This window comes from Hemicordylus capensis, chromosome 6 (genome assembly GCF_027244095.1).
Source record: "Hemicordylus capensis ecotype Gifberg chromosome 6, rHemCap1.1.pri, whole genome shotgun sequence".
Taxonomy (NCBI): Eukaryota; Metazoa; Chordata; class Lepidosauria; order Squamata; family Cordylidae; genus Hemicordylus; species Hemicordylus capensis.
Genome location: NC_069662.1, coordinates 153,383,406 through 153,409,011, shown reverse-complemented (window position 1 = coordinate 153,409,011; position 25,606 = coordinate 153,383,406). Strand labels below are relative to the sequence as shown.

Below are 25,606 nucleotides of genomic sequence, written 5' to 3'. Positions count from 1 at the left end.
TGCATCACGTAGGAGATAGCAACTGGCACGGATGATGTAAGATAGGCTACGAAACGAAACTAGGAGAGCAAGTCAGCCCACAGGAACTGTCGAGAACAATTCCCAGTTAGCAAGTGGCCTCAGGCACATCCATTCTGAGGTTTACAAGCCAAGAAAGAGGCTGACAAGATCTCCATTAGCTTCACACTTTGGGACTGGCTGGACAGTATTTTGGGAACCTGGTTTGAGAGGGAGTGAGCTTGGCTTAATTCACCCTCTCACCTGAGGTCAACGACTCTGCTTCTCTGCACGTAAGATCTCCCTGAACCCACAATCCTTTCCCAAATACAAACAGGGGGAGATCAAGTGTAAATGGAATTCCCAGATACATATAAGCCCTATTCACATGTTGAGGCGCATCACACAATCGCTGCGAAGTGCCTCAATGTGGTCTGCAGGGAGAGCGGGCTTAGCTCGTAGCCGGGCGGCTGAATCGGCTGCCCACACGGCTGCCGGCTCCGGCACAGAGTCGGGGGCTGTGGGGATCGAGGTCCGCGCAGCCCCTGTTAGTTCCAGGATGCCCTGCGCAAGCACGTGCGGTGCCCTGGAGAGAGGCAGCCTCCTGGTCGGGGTCTACTCGTATGTCACCACATGCCGCAGCGACACACAAGCAAAAAAACGAGGTTAACAGAGCGATGGCTCCGTTAACCTCATTTAAGGGGAGGGGGATTTAATGAGGCTAGCTGCCAGGAGCCGCATGGCTCCCGTTGCAGCACATGACCACCCCAAAAGCGGGCTGGGTTCCCTGAGCCCGCTTTTGGGCGATCGTGGGAATAGCCTCGTTATGTTCGACACTCACACAATAAAAGTACAGAATACACAAATACAGGTCTGTGTACACAGGTGCAGTTATTCACATGTTATGTTGAATGCAGGCACAGAAGTACACTTCCTATCTAGGGTTGCCAACATTTCATTGCCAGAATGAGGGACACAAATTTGTGGGGGCTGGCTGGGGTTAGAAGGTGTATACAGTAGTAATCAAGAGCCTGAGTATCACTGACATATATGTAACTGAATTATATGCTATTGAATAAATGAGGGACAAATGCTGTCCCTATAAGGACCAACATTTCATCCCTGGAATGAGGGACATCTTGCGTCATGAGGGACAGTTGGCAACCCTATTCCTGTCTGTACCATGCATGTGAGGGGCCTGTACTCAAGTTCACTTTTTAAATGAACACAGGTATAGTCATTCACACAAAAACATGTACGAGTGCACAGACATCTGTAAACTCCTACAACAGGATGAGGTCATTCTCATGACCGGTGTGTAAGGCTGCAGATGCCCATCTTCCCCGCAGATGATCTCAGAGGACCGTCTGGGCATTTGGATCATGCACCCAGACGGTCTGCCACTGTCCCAGGGAGCACGGGGGTGTGGGGGCCGAGACGCACCATCCCGGCCCCCGGATATCCCACAGTGCAAGAGCAGCCAACGCTGGCGCACGATCCGGTAAACGGGGTTAAGGGAGAGCTCGCTGCCTTAGTCTCGTTTATGAGGCAGGCTGCCTAAGTGGGTTTGCCACCAAGGCGCTGCCAGGAGCCGCTCAGCTCCCGCCGGTTCTCACGGGCAGCCAAGCCTGATTTTGGCTGCCCTAGCCCAGTCTTGGCTGCTTGTGAGAACAGCCTCAATGTCTGAATAGGGCTATAATGCTTATATTCAACTAAGTCCAGTGATTATTTGATGCCTGGGTAGAGAAAGGAGGAGGACACATCCAAATTACACTACCTCTCATTAAAAATGCTCACAGGTACTGTCCATTCCTATGCACATGCCCTCAATTTGTATGCAGCGGGTGTGCTGAGTACACCCACTGGCCACACGCCTGATATTCACAGCTAGGATATGAGTGTGAAAGGTCAACCCAGCACTCCTGAATGTTTGGAGGAGCCCTACACACATACAGCCCTTCCTCACTAACATCCAACATACAGATGTCTGGGGGACATGACCAGCGGTGCACCCCCTGAGCCTCAGGTCAGCAGTGCCTCAGTGCACACAGCCTCATTTCTTCCCCCTACCTTCCCTAAATGCACGGGGAGGGAGGAGAAGTGAACAGCCCTACTGTGACATCTGTCCAGGACCAATGTCCTCCACTCTTCACAGCATAAAGTGAAGGACCATCCATTATATATTCTCCTTTTGTCAAACAATTTGCACCTTGTCCCTTGTCTAGTGCTGGGAACTGCATGCACAGCCCTCTCGTGTCTGAAGTTCCTTCATACAGCTAAGGAAACATGCATGGGAACCTATTTCCACATGTGAATGGTCCTAACACAGGGCACGTGTCTTTGTGTAAAGTGAGCCAACAGATTATTTATGTATCTATTCTAAATTCTTTATTCCATCTTCAAATTTAAAAGAAATGCTCAGGACAGCTTGCCAAAAAAGAAAAGAAAAGAATAGGAAGGAAGGAAGGAAGGAAGGAAGGAAGGAAGGAAGGAAGGAAGGAAGGAAGGTTGGTTCACATCATTCAAAAAATAATAGCTTGCAAACACAAACGTACAAATAAGTGGAAGACAGCAGTAAGCGTGAGATACAAAAACAAGGAGTGCAATTAAAGCAAACACAAAAACACAAGCATGCAGCTGGAAGGCCTGCCAGAAGAAACAGGATTTCCTACACCAACACCACGTCATCAGGGAGGACTCCAGACAAATGTCTCTGGGTAGGGAGTTCCCCTGATCGCAAATCTGGAGTGTCTGTAACCCTGAGTGTGTGTAGCCTTCTGTTGAATGGGGAGTTACTTTGAGCCCTGGTGGACTGCCCTAGGGAAGTGTCTGTGAGGGAGAGACTTGAGGAAAAGAAGAAGGAGATCTTGAGGAGATTAAGAAGGAGAAGAGTTTGGGACTAAAAGAGGAAGGGCAAAGGCTGAACTTTGGAAAAAAGGAGAAGAGAACAGCAGCTTTCACTCTAGCATCACTCAGCCACAGAGTCAGCACCAGGAGCCAGGGAAACTGGGCCGAAGAACTGCAGAAAAGCTTGAGGAGCAGCTGCTTCATTGCAAAAATCAGTGACACTCCTGTGGAATGTTTTGTTTTACCGTCTTCTGTTCTTCTGAACTGGGGATTAAGGCTGTTTTAAATGTGTGTGTTGTTCAAATTTATTACGTTTAATTCTTTTAATGATTGAATTTGCCTCTAAATTCTTTTCAGTATTGGTCTCTGGAGTATGGACTCTGGGAGAAATAGGAGAGGGTTACACATGCACAGCTCGTGAAGCTGGTAGGACGCTTGTCCTACCCAGTTGTTGATGGTTGTGTGAACGAATTTAAATGATTTTGAAATAATAATTTCTGGCAACCAAAATTTCTTTCAACATTTATGAAAGGAGCTTCCACCATATTAATCTCTTGCAGCACCTGATGAGGTGAACTATGGCCCACCCAAGCTTATGTTACAAAAAATGTGAGGAGCTTCAAGACTCCATGCTGTAGTTATGCAAGGACTGATGACCTGGGACATGTAAACTTTAAAGAATGAATTGGAAAAAATAAAATAAAATAAAATTCAATAAATTCATTTATTTTTCTCCCTCCAGATAACCAAAACGACTTAATTCATCTGACAAGACAGAGTACAACTGGCGTCTTATCTGTATGGCTGCTCAGAAACATGAAAGGAAAGTAAGATGAACAATGCATTAATTGATGCTGCAGAATAATTCTCGTCCTAATGATTTCCAGCCAAGATTTCCGGGCTGAAGCCATTTCGTTAAAGCAGTGTGTGCAGTCGGGTACAACATTGCTTTCTTTACATGCCACAAGAAAATGTAATGTTTCCCCTAAAACCCTACTGTAAAAAAACATGTTCCGTTTGAGACAATTCCAGCTCTTCATCGGTTGTGCCAATGTGATACAGTGCAATCACTGAACATCACTGGCCCTTTGTGAACGTACATAGACAGTCAACAAACTTCCAGGACTGCAGAGTTTGTGCCCTAGGGAATCTCACCATGTAATTTAGAACAAGGAACATTGACAGGAGGACATAGATATCAGTAATAAGATCACACATTTTAAGTTTGTTTACTGTGTGTACAACGTGATAATCCCAAGTCAGCTTACAGTGTATATTTTTTAAATTTTATGGCTGCAAACAGTTTAGAGTGTCATTTAGGAAAAAGCAATTTACACAAGAATGCTTCAGGTGATCATAGAAAAATACTAGTGCAATTGGCTTAAAAGGCTGAATGTCATGAGGATGACCATTAGATAAAACATCTTTGAATAAATAAGAGCAAACAGAAAACCCACGTGCTGAAGCAATTTAAAGCCAGGGCAGTTTGTTTCCTGCAGTTCCATACATGTGGAATCAGGAGTGCAATACCCACTGTTGACAGCTACAGCTTAGATCTTACCCACTAAAGCAAGTTTCTAGCTCCCACAGAAATATCTGGAAAAACAGTAATGACAAAAGGATCCACTGGCCATGTGCGGATCTCTGCTACTTCCTATTGACGGTGCGTAATCTGGATATTCTTGGAACAGGAGTATTTAATTGCCCTGTTAATTTCCATGAGCACCGGGAGGATCTGGTCTCAGCAGGCGGGATCCTCATTAGGAAAAGGTTAAGAACAAATTGTTGGTGGTTCATTTAGACAGTTGCCTGATGTGCTGTAACAACTACAAAAAGAAAGTGCGTGGGAGATGTAAGGTTGTGAAATCATAACATTAATATCCAGTAGCTATTTCTTTATTTAGAGCTTAGATTTCCAAGGGCGAGAAATTGACACACGCACACACAAATGATTGGAGATGAGGTATGCCTTGTGATGGATGAACTATTGCATGAACAAAATCTTGTTTTATGAGGAAAGAGAATCTGAACAGCAAGAGAAGGGAGGGTAAGGACCATTTCCTGGAAGACAATATTGCTCTTCTCACAATCCGTGAGACGAGCTCGTGGGCAGTCTGCAGGGAAGGAGGGTTTAACTTACCCTCCCGGCAGATGATCAGCTCTTAGTCCTTGGGTGGGCGGATTGCCCACCCAGACAAGCAGCAGCTCCCGGGGTTGGGGTGCCAGGATGCGCCACCGCGCACTGCCCCCCTGAGCCCAAATAATGCACCGCGCGAGTGCACGGAGCATTTCTGGGATCCCCCCTTCCCTCCCCCCAGTATGTCAGCCACGGCTGCTGACACACAATCTGAAATCCGAGGGTAACGGAGTGTTCGCTCCCTTAACCTCGTTTAAATGGAAGGCTACTTTGGTGGGTTTGCCATCGTGTAGCCACCGAAATCAGGCCCGATCCCGGCGGTTCACACAAGCAAACAAAACCGGGCTGGGTTCCCTTAGCCCAGTTTCGCACACTCATGTGAATCGCCTCAATACCTGAGGCACAAGTTAGTGGTACAGTAAAACTGCAGCCACCTTTGCAATTCAGGAGAAATACAGCTCTCCAGTTCCACTAATTAATACTCAACTTGAGAATCCTTCAAATCGCTTTTCTGCTGCTATGTGAATTAGCTCTTCTTGCCCACATTCCACATGGCCATGAATGGAAAGTTGGTGCTTCCAAGAACGGCATCCTGCCCCCTACTAAGTTTACCAGGGAACAAGCCACATGGGAATTGAATGTCTATCATGCTTTCCTTCTGTCGTGGATGCAATCCAACACTGCAGCTGCATGGTGTGGTGGATTTTGCATGGCACTGAATGCTCATAAAGTTTCAGGATCTTATGTGTGTTTCAGTCTGTGGTTGGGTATCTGATACATTAGTAGTTCTCCCGCCACCTTCAAATGCTTGAACTCACCTCCCCCAGCCCCTCCACCAACCCAGGAGTAACATATCAAAGCAATATATCTCAAAACCTTTCGGCTGGTCCATTTCTTGTCTTAACTATAAGCTTGCCAGGCCTGGAAGGGAGCTAGTTGGTTCTTTAAAGGGGGTGGGGCATCAGTCGAGGGAATGATTCATAAAATACTTGATCGCCCTTGTAAAAAAATACTCCTTGATCATTTAACACTTTTCATTTTACTTGTTCGCTCATAGTGCTTTAAAAACACAAGGTTCATGAAGGAAGTGTAAGTAAAAACTTTATTTTGGTCGTAGACCAGCAATACAACAAATAATAAAACAAATAAAAAGAATAAGATAATCATGTAAAATCAGACTACATTAATACGCATTTGGCATATTATATAGCAACTAGCCAAACCCGCACAGAGCATCTGTGTGGCGCTTTGGGGCCGGCTGTTTCCCCCCCCTCTTCCTCCTGCCCCGGTCTCTCCTCTCTTCCCCTTCCCTCCGACCCGCAATCTCCAGCCCTCCTCCCCTCCCGTTCCTCCCCACACACAGAGCCGCAGCGGGCGGCCACTAAGGGCCCCACCGCCGCCATTTTTACTCCCTCCCGCCCGCCCGCTGCCCACCGCTGCCTTTCTCTCCCCGTCCGCTGCCCACCGCCTTTCTCTCCCCCCGCCTTTCTCTCCCCCCTGCCCACTGCCCCCCTGCCACCTTTCTCTCCCTTCTCCCCTACCTGCTGGCCGGCGGCAGCCACTGCCGGCACTTTCTTCCCCCTCTCCTCCTCAGTCCTCACTTCGGCTCACAGCCTGTCGCGAGAGTTCCGCTGCCAAATCCTGGGCACACATGTCCCACTCACCCCCTCTGGCACCAGGCCAGGGCCAGTCCTTCCCACTGCCTCCCGCCTCCCAGCCCAGACTGCAACTGAGACGGCCCATCCTCACAACGGCTGGGCCAACGCCCTGCCAATCAGGTGCCTCCGCCGGCCAAACAGAGCTCAGCCAATCCGGCGCCTCCGCCGGCCAAACAGAGCTCAGCCAATCAGGTGCCTCCCTCGCCAGCACACACTGCCTTGCCACATCTCCACGCTGGCTGGCTAAGAGAATTAATTATAAAGATATTTGGCCACAATATGGATAACATCCGGGTTAAGGTTAGTAAGCAGTTTAAATAAAAATCATCTCCACGACCCGAAATATTAATCAAAAGTGGGGCAATAAATTGGCATCTTATGTCCTTGTAATATTCACACAAGACAGGAGAACATGAGCAGTTGTTTCAAGAGCCACAAGGGCATAATCTTAACGCGTATGGTGTACCCTGGAATCTCCCATGGAGTACGGCTGCTGGAAGAGCAAGAAAGCGTCACCCTGCGGCTTTAGACGTAGACATTCATTTCTCTGTGAATTTCTAGAGATAAGGGCTTGGATTCCAAAGGTTGCAGGTGGAGTTCTGCACATGCAAGAGGGCTGCCTCATGGAAGGGCCACCCCTGGGAGGAGGTGTGGGGATGTCCTGCTCCTGAGGGTTATGGCACTCCCCTCGAATATAATCAGTGTGCCATGGGGGGCTGAAGCTGGGGGGAGATCTACTTCCGTGGTGCTCTGTAATTACGTTTTGCTTCATAACAACAGCCCAGCTGGATCAGACCCAAGGCCTATCTGGTCCACCACCATCCTGTTTCGCACAGTGGCCCCCCAGATACCTTCGGGAAGCCACAGGCAAGAGGTGAGAGCATGTCCTCTCTCCTGCTCTTGCTCCCCTGCAGCTGGTATTCAGAGGCATCTTGCCTCTGAGGCTTGAGGCTGAATGACTGCTGCAATTCCACAGCAGCAAAGAATAAGCACAAAATGTGGTATTGGGTGTAGAATTCAGCTTCCTGGTTTTTCTAGCCCTTAAGGCTGCAAAGGTACGCTTGGGAGGTCCTGCTGAAATTGCAGAATTCGCTGAGCAAGATTCTCAGTAGGGAGGAATGAGGCTACAGCACCCTGTATAGCTTCTAGATAGCAAATTAAGAATCACACAAAATAGTAACATTGGAAAGTGAATTGCACAAAACAAAACAAAATCACACTAATCCGTATCTTTAATACAGGCCATAGTATTTCACTTTTTCTGTTGCAGAATTTGGATTACCTTGATGCAGGATTTTATCTTTTTAAAACTCAAGTTATATAGAGCCCTGCCTGTAGCACGTGAATTAGGTTATCTAGTTTGTTTTATAAACTACTAGGAGGTGCAGCCCATCGTTGACTGAGCAAAGTTATTTTGCATAGACTGCACATATAAAAGGTAAAGTGTGCGGTCAAATCGGTGTCAACTCCTGGCAACTACACCAGGAGTCTGTGGTTGTCTTTGGTAGAATACAGGAGGGGTTTACCATTGCCTCCTCCTGCACAGTATGAGATGATGCCTTTCAGTACCTTCCTATATCGCTGCTGCCCGATATCGGTGTTTCCCATATCAGAAAGTTCAATACATGCAATATATCTAATAGAATGTTTTATTAATGTGCTTGCAAAAGGGAAATCAAAGAAGAGCTTTAAATTGGTAGGATCAGATGCAAAGTTATGAAGTGTTCCATATTTTCAGGGATGGACTATAAATAAAGACATTGTGAGAGCAGCAGTGACACCTAAAGCTGCAGGAGCCGCCTGCAGGAGTGGCTCCTAAGCTTTCCCCAGCCACCGCACGCTCCAAAAACATCACAACCGAGCAAGAGGCACCAGGCCATGTTGTCTTCAAAGGACTAGTGGCCAGGGAAAGATTAGGAGCCACCACAGAGGCAGAGAGCGAGTGGGCGGCAGGGACCGGAGGGTCAGAAGACATCTGCTCAATCTCCTCGAACACATCTGCTCAATTATACCTCTGTCCTTGGGTCTAGATTTCCTGGGTTAATCTGTGCGAAGATCACCATGAACTAGGGGTGTACACGGAACCACAGAGGCACAGTCCGGCACTGGGGGGTGTCTAGCTTTAAGGGCGGGGGGGTAGTACATACCCCTCCCCCTGCTTTTCCCCCTCCGATGCTCTACTTCGTAGCAAAGTTTTTGGGGCAGCAGAGTTCCTCCCTGCCGTCCCTGCCCCCACGGTTGGCTGGGAAAAGGGAAAGTTGTGTTCACGCATGTGCCCGCTGCGGTGCGTGCGCACGCAACGTATGACATGTGTGGCATGCGTGCAGCGGTGGCAGGCGCATGCGTGGACACAACTTCCCCTTTTTCTGGCCAACGATGGGGGCAGGGGCGTCAGGGAGGAACGCTGCCGCCCCCAAAACCTTGCTACGAAGCGGAGCGTCAGAGGGGGAAGAGCGGCGGGAGGGGTAAGTACTAACCCCCCCACCCTTAAAGCTAGACACCCCCTCCCCTGCCGGACCGCCCCCATTCCGAACCAGTTCGGAGGCCTCTAACATGGCCTCCAGACCGGTTCCGTGCACATCCCTACCATGAACTCCAAAATGGAGTCCAAAATGGTGCTCGGAAAGTTTCAAGTGTTCTGAGCTTGTTCCATCGGAATAATCAGCTTGACTGGTTGTTCCGACAGAATGATCCAGGCGTTTGCATTCTGTTCCGAGCTTGGAATGGAACACAAATGCCGTTCTGTACCCATCCCTAGACAAAATGCCTTTGTAAAGACTCCGCTGCTGCCTCTTGTAAAACACGGTTGTAAAAATTGACACCAGTTTCACTCACTGAATGACAGCCCTGATAATTAATTCTATTCTTGAGGTCATTCCTTTAAAACAACAACAACAACAAAACAACAACAATGCAGAATTCCAGAAAGGCATGTTTGTTAAAATAACTGGTACCTCTTCATTTCATAGATGGAAGCATTTGTTTCAAGAAAGGGGATACTTTTCATAGGTGACTAAAGGACTATGGGCAGTAGAGGGGGTTGTTGGGTTACACAATGCGGAACGTTCTCACCTCTTGGTCACGGATTCAAATCCAGTCCCCAATTTGGCAGTAACCAGACATCTATTACCTTCTGACAGCTGCTCAGTGGTCTATGGGAAACGAGCTTGCACATTCCTTTGGGAACCAAAATGTCTGGGCAATTTCCCAAACAAATGAAACCTTATAACACCTCCTTAACGGAACTGAAAACTGCATACCCAACCAGCATTGCTCATTTGTTTGGTTATTTATTTTGCAGATTAGGAGAGCAACTCGAAGATCTCCCCACGAGGCCTTATTCTGTCAGAGGAGCAGGCACTTAAGAGGTTTTTATAGAAGACAAACAAAGATAAGTTTGTCCTATGTTTCCAATCATCTTGTAGCAGAATGGTCAGCCCAGCATGTAAGCTGTCTTTCAGCCAGATCGAAGACGCTGCAGGGACTCACAATAGCTGTGAATCTGTAGTCAAATGCAAAGGGAATACTTGTGTCAGGTGAGGAAGTGGCCCTTTTCCTAGACTTAAAAAAAATGGTTTGGCAGTTAAAGGTATTTGCTTAGTGTGCACAGATGATCCATTAATGTTCTGAAGACAGGCTTGCAAAACATATGACTTGCTAAGCCAAAAGCCACTCACCAGGGACTCCACATGAACTTCCTGGTGTTGCTGTTTTCTAGAAAGGAAAAAGAGCAATAATCAAACACCTGGCTAGGCACAATGCGGGGCTGGTGAGCTGCATTCAGTTTGGTGGTGGCTCACAAGTTGTGCAGACCTGGTTCCAAATTAGAAAAGCAAGCCACACCTACCTAGAGGCCTGTGCTCAGAGCAGAGCACAGACTTTGCATGCAAAAGGTGCCAGGTTCAATTCCTGGCATATCCCATTTTTCCAGGCTGGGAAAGAGCCCTGTCTGAAACACTATCAGTCTGTGCAGACAATGGGGCCATTGACACAATTAGCAAAGATCAGGCTAGGAGAGCCTAGCCCGATTTTTGCTATACGTGAGAACCACCAGGCTCGGCCACGAGCCCGGTGGTTCTAGAGCGGGTAACCCACTCAGGAACCCCTGGTAAAAAAACCAGGTTTGCGGAGCGAGTGCTCCGCAAACCTGGTTTTTAGAATTGTGAGTAGCCACGGCGCGGCTTCGCGCCGCGCTTACTCATGAGTAGACTCCAGGCCAGGAGGTTTAAAAGCAGCTTCCCAGCTCGGGGGTCTCCCCAGTATGCCCTGCGCACTTGTGCAGGGCATACTAGGGATTACAGGGGCCGTGCGGCCCCTGAACCCCCCAGCTCCGTCACGGAGGCGGCAATCGTGTGGGCGGCCGATCTGGCCACCCAAGGCTCCCTCTCCACTCGTGAGCAGGGAAAACAGGCTTAGCCCGCTCTCCCTGCTCACCCTGCAGAACTGGGTCTCACGGATCGTGAGACCCGGCTCAATGAGTTAGATGAACCAATACTTTAAAAGGCCATTTCCTCACTTGACACAAGCATTCCCGTATCATTTGGCTATAGGTTCACAGCTACTATGAGTCCCTCCAGCATCTTCGGTTTGGATGAAAGACAGCTTACATGCCATGCTAACCATTCTGTTCCTACGTTAGGATGAGTGCTGTATGAAACAGTGCCTCAGTTGTTAGCAATACTGGCATAGCCTACAGAGTTGATTTCCATTTTAAATGTTGGCATCAGTATTCATTAAGTCCTACATTATCTGAGACCAGCTTATGAGAGACCATTTACTCTCCTGCACATTTGCCCAGCAATGAAAATCAAGCCTGAAGGTTCTTACCCCAGATAAGATTAGAATGTGGATGCATAGCTGAATTGGGGTTTGTTGTATGAAGTTTTGCTGTTTGTGTTAGGATTAATTTTGTTTTGCATTGAAAATTTTCTTCTAATAAAGTTTTTAAAAAATCAAGCCTGAAGGCCCTATTTTCTATCATCAGGAGTGATCGGACAAGAGAGGATAAGAGACAGGGCCTTTCTGGTGGTGGTGCCAAAACTATGAAATGCCCTCCCTTCTGGGCTCCCTCTTTTGAGGCATCTTTTAAAAATCTTCCTATCTGAAGAAGCTTATCATGTGTAATTTTAAAACCACAGTTGTTAAGGCTTTCTAATTGCTGATTTGAACTGATTGCATTGCTCTGCTATCTACACTTGTTTTACACTGCAGTTGAACAGGAAATCTATGGTATGGAGTGATGTCTGAACTGTCTGTCTCTAAAGCAGGCCTGCTCAACTTTGCATCCCCCCCCAGTTGTTTTTGGACTACAACTCCCGTAATCCCCTGCCACAGTGGCCGATAGCCAGGGATTATGGGAATTGTAGGCCAACATCTGCAGGAGGGCCAAAGCTGAGCAGCCCTGCTCTAAAGGCTGCTGCACCATAGAGACTGGAACGAACTTAGGAAGCTGAATCCTGAGCAGAGGGAGCACCACTGTCTGCCTGATGTATATTTAGACACCCAAATCACTGTTTGGATTCTCAACTCCATTTAGTGCAAATGACAGTGTGTTGTAACATGTGAATGGCATTATAATATGTAAAGCCATCAGGGAAAGGTACGAAAGCAGCCATACTGGAGCCAGCTCGAAGTTTTCATGAACTGAAATCATTGTGGATACGAATTGTTTTAGAAATCAGTGGCTGACATACCAAGCAAGGAAATGTCAGTCCAGTATCGCTGCATGCTTGCAAAAATTGTGCAAATTATGTTACACAAGAATAAGTTCATTATTTCCAATTGACTTACTCTTGGTTTAACATCATTTGCACAATTTTTGCGTGTGTGCAACTTGCATGCATGCAACATTACTGGGCGGACATACCCTTGCACAGTATGCTAGCTGCCAACAAACTCTGAAAAATGTTGCAGAACGTCAGTAATTGCTGCCATATAATGTAACTAAAATACTTTTGCTTGCAAATGTTTCCCAGATTTTAGTATGGTGTGGGGTTGGGCAGAACACTGTAAGCAGTATGCAGTGGAGTTGGGTAAAAGTGAATATTCTGCTATATAAATGAAATTCCATGTTATTTTCTGATTGCAGTTGCCTATACAGGAATAAAAATAAAGTGCTATTTCCATAACAGTCAAGTTTGTTTATGAGCTGGAACACAGATGCTTCCCCCTCAGAGGCCAGGAACACAGTTGGTTAAATGCAAGTTATGGAACAATGCAACAACCATTCGCATTTCTGTGCACGCCTTGTCCAAAAGGGCTCGGTTTTCTCTTTGCAATGAATTTTATAGAGACAGTCAATCAGCAATTAAATATATGGTATTTTAAAATCCTGGTGGGGGGAAATGGTTCGTTTTCTGACCTTGAAAACAATGGCTTGCATTTAAAAAAGGGAGGCTGGATCCCTTCTGTTCTAATAGATTCTGAAAGATGTAGCCCTGCTTTTTCGTCTTCTTTTTCTCCTTCTCTCAAAACATTTTCCTCATCACAATTCTGGCACAATAAAAAGAAGGAACTTTTATTCCCACTAGGAGAGGGCCTAATAATGAGGTAAGGTGGCTTTATACTGAGTCAGACCGTTGGTGCATCTAGCTCAGTACAGTCTACACCAGTGTTTCTCAAACTTTTTGGAGTCAAGGACCGCTAAATTCTTCGTGCAGAGTTTCAAGGACCGCTACATTCTTCATGCGCAGTTTCCCGGACCAGCAGTTAGTAAAGGGGTTTCAAGTCTGTCTATCTGTCTGTCTGTCTGTCTATCTATCAGACTTCTATACTGCCCAAAACTTGCATCTCTGGGCAGTTTAGAATGAAAATAATATAAGCATTAAAATAATTAAATTTGGAATCTTTTGCAAACATTGAATATTAGGGGTTCTTAACCTTGGGTCCCTCAGTTAAACTCCCATAACCTCCAACAACAATGGCATTTGGCCATTATGGCTCGGGATTATGGGAGTAGAAGTCCACCAACGTCTGGGTACCCAAGGTTGAGAACCCCTGAATCTAAAAGCCTGGGTGAACAAATTTGTCTCCAGTATGTCTGGAGTGGAGGTGCTTGTGATTACTCAATGGAGAGGGGATGCTGGGCCATTGGAAAAATTCAAAAGCTACATGGGGCCAATGAAAACAACATACAAGCAAGCCCCACTGATGCAAGAGGGAAACAGTGTTCCCTCTCAAGGCGCCTCGACCACAACAGGCAGCTGGGTTTCAATCAACCAACCTTTGGCTGCAAACAATGAGCATGCAAGAACCAGCAGCCCTTCAAGTGGCGCCCACTGCCATACTTTTTCCTCCATGCCCCCGCATCACATACAGTTTGAAGCTGTAAAGATAGGGAATAAGATAGCTATAGGAAGATCTCAGCAGCACGTGGAGGCAAGGCACAAGAAGGGTCCCATGCCTCCGTGATACTCTTCCTCTTCTGTGCCATGTGCAAAATTGAGGAAGTGAGTGCCTTGATTTCAGTGTGTGTGGGGGGGTGTTGACTCCCAGTCAGGGACCGGCACTCAACCCTTCGGGGACCGGCAGCGGTCCAGGGACCGGTGGTTGAGAAACACTGGTCTACACTGACTGGCAGTGGCTCTTTCCCAGGAGTCTTTCCCAGAGTTGGCTGAAGATGCCAGGGTGTGAACCTGGGACCTTCTGCATGCAAAGCAGATACTCTACCACTGAGCTACAGCCCCATCTCCACTACAGTTCCATCCTCTATGTCGAGGCAGTCATGGATTTTGGTGAGTTGTTCATAGCTTTCGGAGGCTATCAGGATGTTCCCTGTTGTGCCTGAGGGCAGGACTGAACTTACAAGGAGGCGGATTTCGGCAAGACATTAGAAAGAATTTCCTAACTGGGAGAGCGGTTTGACAGTGGGACAATCCACCTAGCACAGCGGAGGGCTTTCCTTCTTCAGCGGTTTTAGGAGAGAGGCGGGACACTCATCTGTCAAAGCTGCTCTAGCAGAAGCATCTGACAGATCTGTCATGTGTCAAAGATGCTGTAGGAACATAGGAAGCCACCTTAAGTGGGTCAGACCATTGGTCCATCTAGCTCAGTCATGTCTACACAGACTGGCAGCGGCTTCCCCAAGGTTACAAGCAGGAGTCTCGTCTCAGCCCTATCTTGGAGATGCCAGGGAAGGAACTTGGAACCTTCTGCATGCAAACACACAGATCCTCTTCCCAGAGTGGCCCAATCCCATAAAAGGGAATATCTTACAGTGTTCACACATGTAATCTCCCATTCAAATGTAAACCAAGGTGGACCATGCTTAGCAAAGGGGACAATTCATGCTTGCTACCACAAAACCAGCTCTCCTCCCTGCACTGAGCAAAGGGTTGGAGTAGAAGACCTCCAGGGTCTCTTCCAACTCTAAAATTGCATGATTCTAGCAGCATAGATAGAGGTGGATGGATCTGATCCATGGAGAACAAAGATCCACCCAAATTTTCTCCTGTCCAAGCTACTTTGGACTGCCCAGGAGCTCACATAGGCAAACATCCCAGTGGGTTTTGCACCATTAACCAGTGCATGAAATCCTTTTGGTTTTTAGCCACAGGCATAAAACTGCAAACCATATTGAGCACGGGTATCGCTTTTCCCGATACATCAATTAAACAGGCATTTTAAGATTAAAAAAACAAGGCATGGATTCATAAGGCAAATTGACTGATCTTTGCAACCTGGGCTCAGGTGCATGTCCTGCTCACACCTGGCCTAGAGGCTCAGTATGCACCACCTCAACGGCTGCAACTATATTGAATGTATGCTTTTAAGGGGAATCAAGAGTGTGGCAAGGCTGGAGAGGGCCCCAGGACAAGAAGTGAACATGGGCCCCTGCCCAACCATCGCCGCCTTCTCGCATGTACCACCCCGACGCCCCACGTAGCTGCTGCAGAAGAACAGTAAGGGACATAGTGAAAGAGAAAATATTCTTGGCACACTCTTTTTCTTGCTCTTGTGCAAATAATATCACACACTCCCCACATATGCAGACCCTCTGACATACACATATGCACACATGCATCCCCCTGGCTCAGAAACATTTTAAAAAACATATATACCCGACTACAATAATTTCATAGTTACACATTAAGAATGCTTTTATCATTCTCAATGTCGGGGAGGCAGGTGAGTGAAGAGTGAGCTGTCACCAGTCAGTTCTCCCCCTTCAGGGCCCAGACCACCCCACTCCCCCCGTTCCATTATAGCTACATCCCCAAGAGGAATACATAAGCAAAAACAGGAACCCTGGAGCCCGGGCTTTGGTCCTTTATTAAATGAGGCTTGGAAGCTGTCTACTAAGAGCAAGGCCTTTTCAGTCATAGCACCAACCCTTTGGAATTCCCTCCCTACGGTGGCTAGGCAGGCCTAGCATTTAGATTCCATATGAAAGCCTGACTCTTTCAGATTGCTTTTAATGTTGTTTGACTCTTTGCATTTAGGCTGATGAGCTGAATCCTGCTGCGATTTTTTAAAAGACACGAACAAAAGCATATGTCTTGATATTGGGGCATCTTGATTTCATCTTCCTGTTAACTGCTTTAGGAGACAAGCTGAAGACTTTTAAAATGCATAAAATAAATACTGTCAGGAGTTCCGGAATAAGTGACAGTGCCATGTAGGCTGAAGAGGACCCATAATCAATGAAAACTATTCCTGGGAAATGAATGCTGTATCTCTCAGAATGCTAGCACTGAAGCAGAGCAAGATTGCTTGGATTGCGCAGGATCTGGCCTGTGGGCTTGCAGAGAATGACTCAGAAGAAATGAAAATCCATTCATGCATCCTTACTGATCAAGAAGATATGAACAGGCAGCAGGACTGGTTGTTTTCTATGCTTCTGCTCACAGTGTGGCTATTTTTAGATTGACATTTTGAAATGAGTCACTGCAAAATTTTAAGGTAAACCTTTTATTTTGAATTTCTGTCACCTTGGACAGTTAAAGGTACACATCATCTAGATGCATATATACACTATTAAAATGTAAATCTTGCCTAGATTGAGCATGACAAATAGCATATTTGGGATTAAAATGTCCTACCTGTCCTCTGCAGTATAGGCAGGCAAAATCTAGCTATTAAAAACCAATCACTACTGACTGAGAAAGGAAATTTGGAATTGACCCATGAGACCAAAAAGATTTGCAAAAGTCTAAATCTCAACATATATATAACAATAATGCATTAATAATGGCAGCTGAACTTCTTTGAAAACACTTAAGGAAATGCTTTACAGAAGATGACAACAAAATTGCTTGTGAGAAAGATGCAGTATCTTATATCCTGGTGCAAGGGTTCCCCATCTCAAAGTGAAGATTGCCCTTTTTATTCAGGCTTTAATCCAATGAACTGCCCCTTTCCCTTTTTAAATGTTTAGCTGCATTTCTTCCCCTTTTATGTTTCGTATCGAATTGTTTTTAGCTTGTTGTTCACCACCTGGAGGTTAGGATGAAGGGCAGCATATAAAAAGCAAACACACATAAATCTTGGATCCCTCATCCCTAGATGTTGTTGACCTACAACTCCCCATTGGCACTTGTGGCTGGGGATGATGAAAGATGCAGGCCAACAACATCTGGGGATCCACGGTGGAGAACTCACTAGTGGGTATTTAAAAAGGCTCTCTACACAAGCAGTATGGAGAGCCTGCAGGGCTTGTGTGGGGAGAGCAGGCTTGACCCACTCCCCGCACATGAGCATTCCACCCCCCCTGGGCTGCCGGATTGGCCGCCAACACAATCACTGGCTCTGTCATGGAGCCGGTAGGGGTGGTGGGGATTGGGGGTCTCCCGGCCCCCAGAAGTCCCAGAATGCCCCACGCAACTGCGCAGGGCATTCTGGGGGGACTCCCAACACCGGGAGGCTTGTTGTAGCCTTCAGCATGAGCCCTGTTGCCTACACAATATTTCATTTATTTACATGTTTTGAATTGTTTATTTGTATGTTTGAACCGGGAGGCTTGCTGTAGCCTCCCGGTTGGGGGTCTCCTTGTGAGTCACTGCGGCAGCTCACGATTTAAAAAACAGGGTTAGAGGAACACTTGCTCCGCTAACCTTGTTTAAGGGTGGGGGCATCTGAGGAGGTTTGCTGCTGGGAGTCGCACAGCTCCTGTTGCAGCACATGACCTCCCATGGAGGGCTGGGCTCCCTTAGCCCGCTTCTGGAAGGTCACAAGAACAGCCTCATTATATTCTCCATATGTTATAGCAAAAGGTAGGTTCCACTGCAGATCAGCCTTTTCTGTGATGTCTGAAGGGGATATGCCTTTCTGAAAACAAGGCAAACATGTCCCTAGAAAGTGTGGTTGGCCAAGGCTCTCTGGTGCATGTTTAGCATATCTCTTCAGACATGTGAATGTCGTTAGAATATCATATAGGGATGACTTAATAGGGGCATCCTGCAAGAAAGAAGCTTGGCCATGTGCATTTAGAAGCAGTTTCTTCATCCCTGCTAGCTTGTCTGTGAGCCTTCCCAGAACTTCAGTATGGAATGCTTTTTCTTCCTACAAGTGCTAGGTCTGAGAGGAGGGGCAATAGCAATAACTAGCGATACACAAGTACCATCAGTCGGTACATTAATTACCGGCGTTGCAAGCACATAGAGCCTGTTTACTGAGTTTTCTTCTGAGTAATTACTGCAGAGAAATAGGCAGCCATTGCTAACATATACTGTGGCCGAACAGCAATTTAGATGAGTATTTTGCCATGGTTGATGACTGCAGAAAGATCTTTTTTTTTTTTTTTAAAGAATCCTGCTGTTTAAAAATTCAAAATGTTGCATTTACTGTATATCTACCTTTACCTTTGTTACTAACTGTATGCTGTCCTAGGAACTGTATTTTTCTGTTAACTAAATTCATGAAATGTTGAAATATTGTAACTAGCATAATAATGCTTTATTATTATTAACTATTATTATTTGTGTGCGTCTGTGTATCAATTAATGGAATGCCCACACGTTGCCAGACCACCTTCATGGAGTTTATCTTGCTTTAGGAAGTGAGTGAAAGGAATCTAAATAGCACTGAAATCTGCAGGTTGACCTTTTGGGAAATGTGTTGCTATTTCCAACCAAACAATACCCTATGCTTCTTGGCTCAGATTCAGAGCACCAGGAGTTCAAATTTCAAGTGAAGAGAGTTAGCAATTAACAAGACCAGGTGTACAAGATTTATTTGTATTCCTTCATGATGGATACCACAGATAAGAATGCACCAGTCACAGTACGAACATCAAAGGACACTGTTTAACCCAAATACTTTTGCAACAGTACCTGAATCTTAGCCAAATCACATCTATATAAGATAACCTACTTAAACTCTGTTCAGGTGGCCCTTGCAGGGGTGTAGCTATAATTGAGTGGATTGGTTCAAAGAACCTGGGCCTCCAAGCTCCTGAGGGCCCCCCAGCAACACCCCTCCTTATTTTCTTGATTATTCCCCTCACTCCAAGGGGCTGTTGGGGAGAGGGGTGAACATGGGCCCCCTCTCCCCTAGCTACGCCCCTGGGCCCTCGTTACCTGTGGTCCCAGCAACTGCAGTTTCGCGTATCCGCAGTTGGGTCATGTGGACCCAGTTTCTTTATTTGCGGGGTGAAAATTGGGTTATTTCCGCCTATCCGTGTTTCTTGAGTGGCCGGAAATGACTTCTGATGTCATTTCCCGCCACCATTTTGTAGTGCTGAGTCATTCTGTGGCTCTTTTCTGTTAAAAAAAAACTGCTTAAAAAAGAAGAAAATCAGAGGATTTGGAAGTTTGGAGGGCAATGCTGAAGAGCAAGGTACTTATTCCACCACCCCCTCCCACTTTTGCTTGTGATTTTCAGCACAATTCAGTGTGCTTAGAAACCCAACCCCAAAGTCTCCATAGAGTCTCTTTATTCACGCTTTTGTTATCTGCAGAAATAATCCCCACAAATATCAAGGGCCACCTGTCTTTAAACCTTCATAAGGGGAAATATGTTGAACTATTATACAATTGAACAGTATGTGGTGAATACAGAATCACAATAACTGTCTTAACAAGAAACTTGCAAAGCAATGATGGAGCTCTCAAAAATGCAAATATTCTTCCAAGCAAAAATATTAGCTTTGCACTCTTAAGCAATACATAAATGCATTTCAAACTATCAGTCTACATCCTACTGCAATGGTCATTAACTCATCTAAGCATAAGGACCAGTAACTTGAAAGCTGAACATGCCTTAGCCAACTACTGTTGCTTCCTCACAGTCACCAGCATAACAAGCTCAAGTGCCTACAAATCTGGAAGTGAAAGGGAACCACCCCCAAAATGAGTATAGTTGTTTCCATATACTTGGGGAACTCCAAAGAACACATAAATATAAACTCTGATACATTAAAATAAAACAAAATACAGAGATAACAATAAAGCTTCATGAACTTCCAGGACCTGATGGAATGTTGATGGCACAGAAATAAGAAAATACTATAAATCATCCCATCATCTGGAGAGGGGAACTCCTGTGTTTGCTGCTATCTTTTATTTGGTGGGGGGAAGATGCTACTGTCCCCTACTCATTAAAGTCCTGGATTATTTTCTACAGACAGCTCTCACTTCCAGCTCTGGGGAGGAAACAAGTAGGACCTAAAGGACCCAGAAGTAAGGCAGGCTATGTAAATCTATAATTTTAGTATACGGTTGAGAAATACTGAGATCGGATGTGCTCAGGGTGTCAGCTGAAAGGGGAGAAATTGAGAGCATGGGAGTGGAGGGTGGAGACAGAGAACCATGATCAACCCCAGTTCAAAACTTCCTGTGGGCTTTAATCCTGACCCCAGCCCTATTCAGACATGGGTGGTTAGCCTCTGCACTACCAATCAGACCTGGCTAAAGAGGAGAACTGCAGGGAGACCTGCCACCCTAGCAAGAATGTGTCTCCACAACTGCATGTCCAAGTCATATTCACTCACTGGTCTGTGTACTTTATTTACCTGAATCCAAGACTAGATTTTTTCCAACCTTTTTAATACTAGAAATCAGGACGTTGTCTTAAATTCAGAATCCAGTTCCTTTCAAGTAAATGCAGGTTAACCAGTATTTAACCTCTACATTTTAAGGGATCTGTCTTAAATTCAGAGTCATCTTCTATTCAGATAAATACGGCAACTAGGAGATTCCACTCTTGTGTAGGCTACAGACCAGTTTCACCTTTCCCAGGGGCTGGGTCCAATACACAGTTATGATACACAGTTACGATGCCAGATGGCAATACTAGTGGATAAGGGGACTCATTACCAAGGTTTGACAGAAAGTGAATGAGGCAAAAATAATCCCAACCCTCACATGCTCAGTGACAATGTCTGCCAGGCAAAACAAATTTATCCTTTCAGCGCACTCCATGGCTATAAAACCTATGCATGCATACAAGATTCTGATGAGTCACCATAATAATGAGATCAGTATGATAGTTGCGCAAAGATGTAGGACGGATGCCCAAACAGCTTTATTTTAAATGAAGGCACATTTATGAGCAAATGGATATGCAAGTAATTTCACTGAGAACTGTTCAAATCTTGCAAACAACAATCCAAAAATGGGATCACATTTGCTAACTTTTACCCCGACTCATCTACAGAGAAGCAATTTCAGAAGCAGGCACTCTTATCTGCTCTGCAAAGCAGCAAAAGCTCCACATTTGACTAATAGTGTAATCACAAAAAACACACGATGGAAAGTGTCTGTGTTAATGGAAACAATAACCATTCCCGCGCTTGTGTTCATTTTTAAGCAGCCATCCCTCTTAAAATGACTTACATTACTACGGTATTTTCTACAGCTGCAAGATTAGTCGTCAACATTACTAAGTAGTCCTTTATGAAGAGAGAGAAAAGGCTTTTGTGGTTTTAAAGGAGAAAAAAAATCACAGACAATATGTTGACATGGGGCCAAACTAGGCATTACGTGAGAGTTCTAAGCCTAGAAACCCCTGTCCCAGTGTTTCCTCTATCTCAAAATGCTCAGTTCAGACATCACGCAAAACCATATTTTAGTATAACAACTGCAAGCCAAGGCTTGGGGAGGAAGGAAGATTTTTTTACTTCCACTGGTGGTCTAGAACCAGCCAGGATTTGCCAGGATATCTGAAGCCAGGAAACCCAGCTGGTTCTAACTGCAATCAGCAAAACAACCCAGGATTTCTCAAGCGTGGACATCACAAAAAATCCCAGGTTATTCTAAACCACCAATGGAAGTGGGAAATTTTGAAAGTTCACAATTGTCACCCTAAATGAAGATTAAACCATTGTTTGGCATGATGACTGAACCAGTGGTGTAGTTGCAAATTCAGAAGTGCAGGCGTTCCCCATGACAGCCTCCATAGCTACAGCCACACCAATGGCCAGACACCCCACTTAGACGCGATAATTTTGGGGGTTCTGTTACAAGGATAGTTCCCTGAACCTACAGCTCTTGAACCCCATGCAGTTATTTACCCAGGAGAGCAGTCTGGATTGCCAACCACAACGGGTGGAAGAGACTCCTTGTAACAGAAGACAGGAAGAATGGCAATACGATCAATTGTAGTCCAATAATCAATCATGTAACAAACTGTTGAATAGCAAAAGCAGCATATTATTCCTATTTAGAAAGAAAAGGGCTATGCATCCCTGCTGAGACCCTGGAGGAAATACTAGGACTGCATCCCTGCCGGTCCCTGCCACACACGTCTGAATCAAATCAATGGAACTATTCTGACGATCAGTGGAAAGTGGGCTAAGGGTGCTTAGCCCGCTTTCCACCAATCGTGAGACTCACCAGGCTCGCAGCCAAGCCCGGTTGAGTCAAAGTGGGTCACCCGCTTTTGTAGCCCTCCCCTAAGCCCGGGTTAGTGGAGCGAGCTCCTCACGAGTAACTGCGGTGCGGCTCCTCATGAGTAGACCCCCGGAGGGGAGACAAAAAGCCACCTCCTGGCTCCAGGGGTCTCTCCAGTATGCCCCACGCACGCGTGCAGGGCATAATGGAGCTTCCGGGGGCCGCACAGCCCCCAAACTCCCCAGCCCCCGCCGGCTCTGTCACGGAGCCGGCAATCGTGTGGGCGGCCGATCCGGCCACCCAGGGCTCCTGCCATGATCATCTGCGGGGAGAGCGGGCTAAACCCACTCTCCCTGCTTAGCTCCCGAAACTGGGTCTCACTGATAGTGAGACCCGGCTCATTATTTTACAGGAATGAGATCATATCAGATTTAGGAAGGAGGGAGAAAGAGAAGAGTCAGGGGCCTCACTATTATCTTTAATAGACCCAATGGGTTGCAGATAAAATCCTTTATCAACTGCACTTACACATCATAATGAAATTTTTTAAGAAGCAGCTAAAGCCAGCCCACCTCACCCTAATGCAGCTACTCTCTTTTGCGTTTCCTTGATGGTGCCTCCACCTTCCTCTTTTTCCTTTCATAACAGGATTTGGCAAAGAGCACACTCCTCACAATCACACACAAGCGCTAATCACATCGCCACATCATATCTTTCCTTGCTGCACTTACAAGTAATTAACTATCGAGTTTCTGCCTCCTTCAGAACGTAAACGCTGGGCTTCCCCACCCCCAGACACACAGGCACATTTTAGGTAGTAATTGCTTCTTGCTCTCTTAGTTACTAAATGAAAGGGTCGGGGCAGCAGCCAGCCAGTCTCACGGCTTGTTACAAAGAGGATTCTGCAGCTGTGGCGGCTGTCATGTGCTGCAGCAGATCACTAACAGCATTATCTCAGAGGTCTTTTCCACCAACACATATGCAATGGGGAAGGAAGCAATGCGATTCAGTTGGCAATATTTTCCACTGCACTGCAGGCCAGAGTGCACAAATACTGGACAACAGCTGCTTAAGTCAGGGCTTCCCAGACTACTTTTCTTGCCTTCTCCTTTTTGGCAAAGCCCTTTTTTGGTCTGTTGGTACCCAAACACTGGAAATCCAGCCTCTTGGGATGCACTCAGAGCACAGTTAATGTCCCCAACGGCGAGCACACTGCACCATACCCCTTCCACGCCTCTCCTTCCAGCCTACCTGCGAGGAGGCACAGATAAACAGTCTTGTCAAGATGAGACCCAGCAATAACTTCAGGGAGGACCGGCAGCGCACAGAAGGTGAACAGTTCAAGTTCACACTGAGAGCACGCCAGGGGGCCCCCGTTGGAGCAGGCTCACTCCATAGGAAAAGCAGTGTCCGAAATTTAAAAGGTCAGCCCTGGATTCCGACACAGCCAAGCCAGTGGTGAGGTCAGCAGGCTGCTCTCAGATGCACAGAAGCCTGCAGGAGATGGTGTGGGAAGGCACGGGAGGGGCTCTGGGCAGGGACTGGTGGCAGGGCAGAAGGCCGATCATAAGGCAGGTCTGTGAAGACAACCGGAAGTTGTTTTCGCAGTGGCACCGACAAAGAGCCAGGGGCAGCCATATGTATTGGGGAAGTATCTCTTGTGGCGGGTCAATCCAAAAAGACAGTTCCCTGGGCTGGAGAGATTAATGGTGGGGCAGGGGGGCTAAAGCAGTCACTCCACTGCATCCTGAGGACAACTTCCTTATGCGCTGGGCAACCCTAGGTGTGAGACTCTTGCCCCCAGTGCCCGACTCTGCTCCCTTTTATGTTTGATCCAGGTTATTAGGGGGAAAAGAACAAAGAAAAGAACACCGTACAGAAATTGGCAACTTTTCCCTGGAAATTTTCCCAGCCCCCATCTGTGAGTCGGAGTGGGAGTCCTGACACTTTGCAACTAAGGGAGAGCCCTAGAACCATTTGAGTAACTAACGCAGGCATATGTGCTCCCAATGTGCATGCATGCGCATTAATGACTCCTATTAAATGCGGGGTGGAGAGAGAGAGAGAGAGAGAGAGAGAGAGAGAGAGAGAGAGAGACATATATATATACACATATACACAAAATTTTTTAAATAAAATGCTTTTTGGGGGGGAATCTATCTAAAGATAGTTTTCTATTTAAGAAACATTATAGTCCAAAGGTATTCATCATTTCATTCGTTTTTAATTATGTAGCATGAGGATGTATATATGCAATGTTTAAATTTTTTGGTAAATGAATTCCATTAATCCATTCACAATGTCATGCTCTTCCAGAGGTTTCTGTAAGATTATTTCGGGCAATTTTTCTATCTAGAAGAGGACCAACAATGAAACAATCCTTCATCTGGTTGTAAATATAAAGATTATACCAGCAAGCATGAGTCTTTATGTAAAAAAAACATGGTTTAAATCTAGTGATTTAAATCACAATTTAAATTGATTTTATTTAAATTGATTTGATTTAAATCGATTTGATTTAAATCAAATCCACCCTGATTAAAAGCCCCACTTTTGGTGGCCCACTGGAAGATGGCGAGGCTACAGACAGTCATACCAGTGTAGTTCGTTCCCCGGTGGGGAGCCACCTCAGCATCCATGCCCGTGGTTCCGTGTCCCTTAGCTCCTCCTGGCCTCTTTGTCGTCTTTGGCACAGTCACCCTCTGCCCATGGTCAGCCCTGAAGAGCGCCACCTACCAGCTGCATTCCAGAACGCAGCCTGAATTGAGCTGGGTGCAAGAAGTTGAGGAAGCGTCTCTGTAAGATCCTCTGGGTTCCACACCAGCAGCCCTAGCAATTAAGGCCGATGCTCCTAACACTGTTCCCTAATCCAGCTGCTCCAGAACAGCTGCCTCAGCCTTCCTTCAACTGTCCTGCAACCGATCACTTCAGCTGGCTGTTTGGCAGTAAGAAAAACCCCAGTTACCGAGGAGAGGAGAAAATATTTAATTACCTTCAGGCAGCCTGTCCCGGTTTCTCACACCAGTGATAAAAAGACACATATTCAAGAATGCTTGACAGTGGAGTTGTTCCTCAACAAAATTTAACCATTTTAACTCCCCAAGACAGGCTAAAACCTTGTAGAAAGGAAGACAGCTGCCCCAACCCCTTTTAAAAGTCTGATGGACAGAGTGGGAATTCTAACCCAGCGTAGGAGCTAT

The 25,606-nt window shown here is 46.2% G+C and overlaps 1 protein-coding gene and 1 long non-coding RNA gene across 9 annotated transcripts in view; both read right to left on the bottom strand.

The window, feature by feature from the left end:
- Window positions 1–25,606, bottom strand: part of DIP2C (disco interacting protein 2 homolog C) — a 415,907-nt gene that overhangs the window by 232,802 nt on the left and 157,499 nt on the right. The window lies entirely within an intron of this gene.
- LOC128329437 (uncharacterized) lies at window positions 9,571–25,064 on the bottom strand. The gene is made up of 3 exons (XR_008309650.1): window positions 25,003–25,064; window positions 10,317–10,353; window positions 9,571–10,141 (listed from the first exon to the last, which is right to left on the bottom strand). It is a non-coding gene; the product is annotated as an uncharacterized LOC128329437 (long non-coding RNA).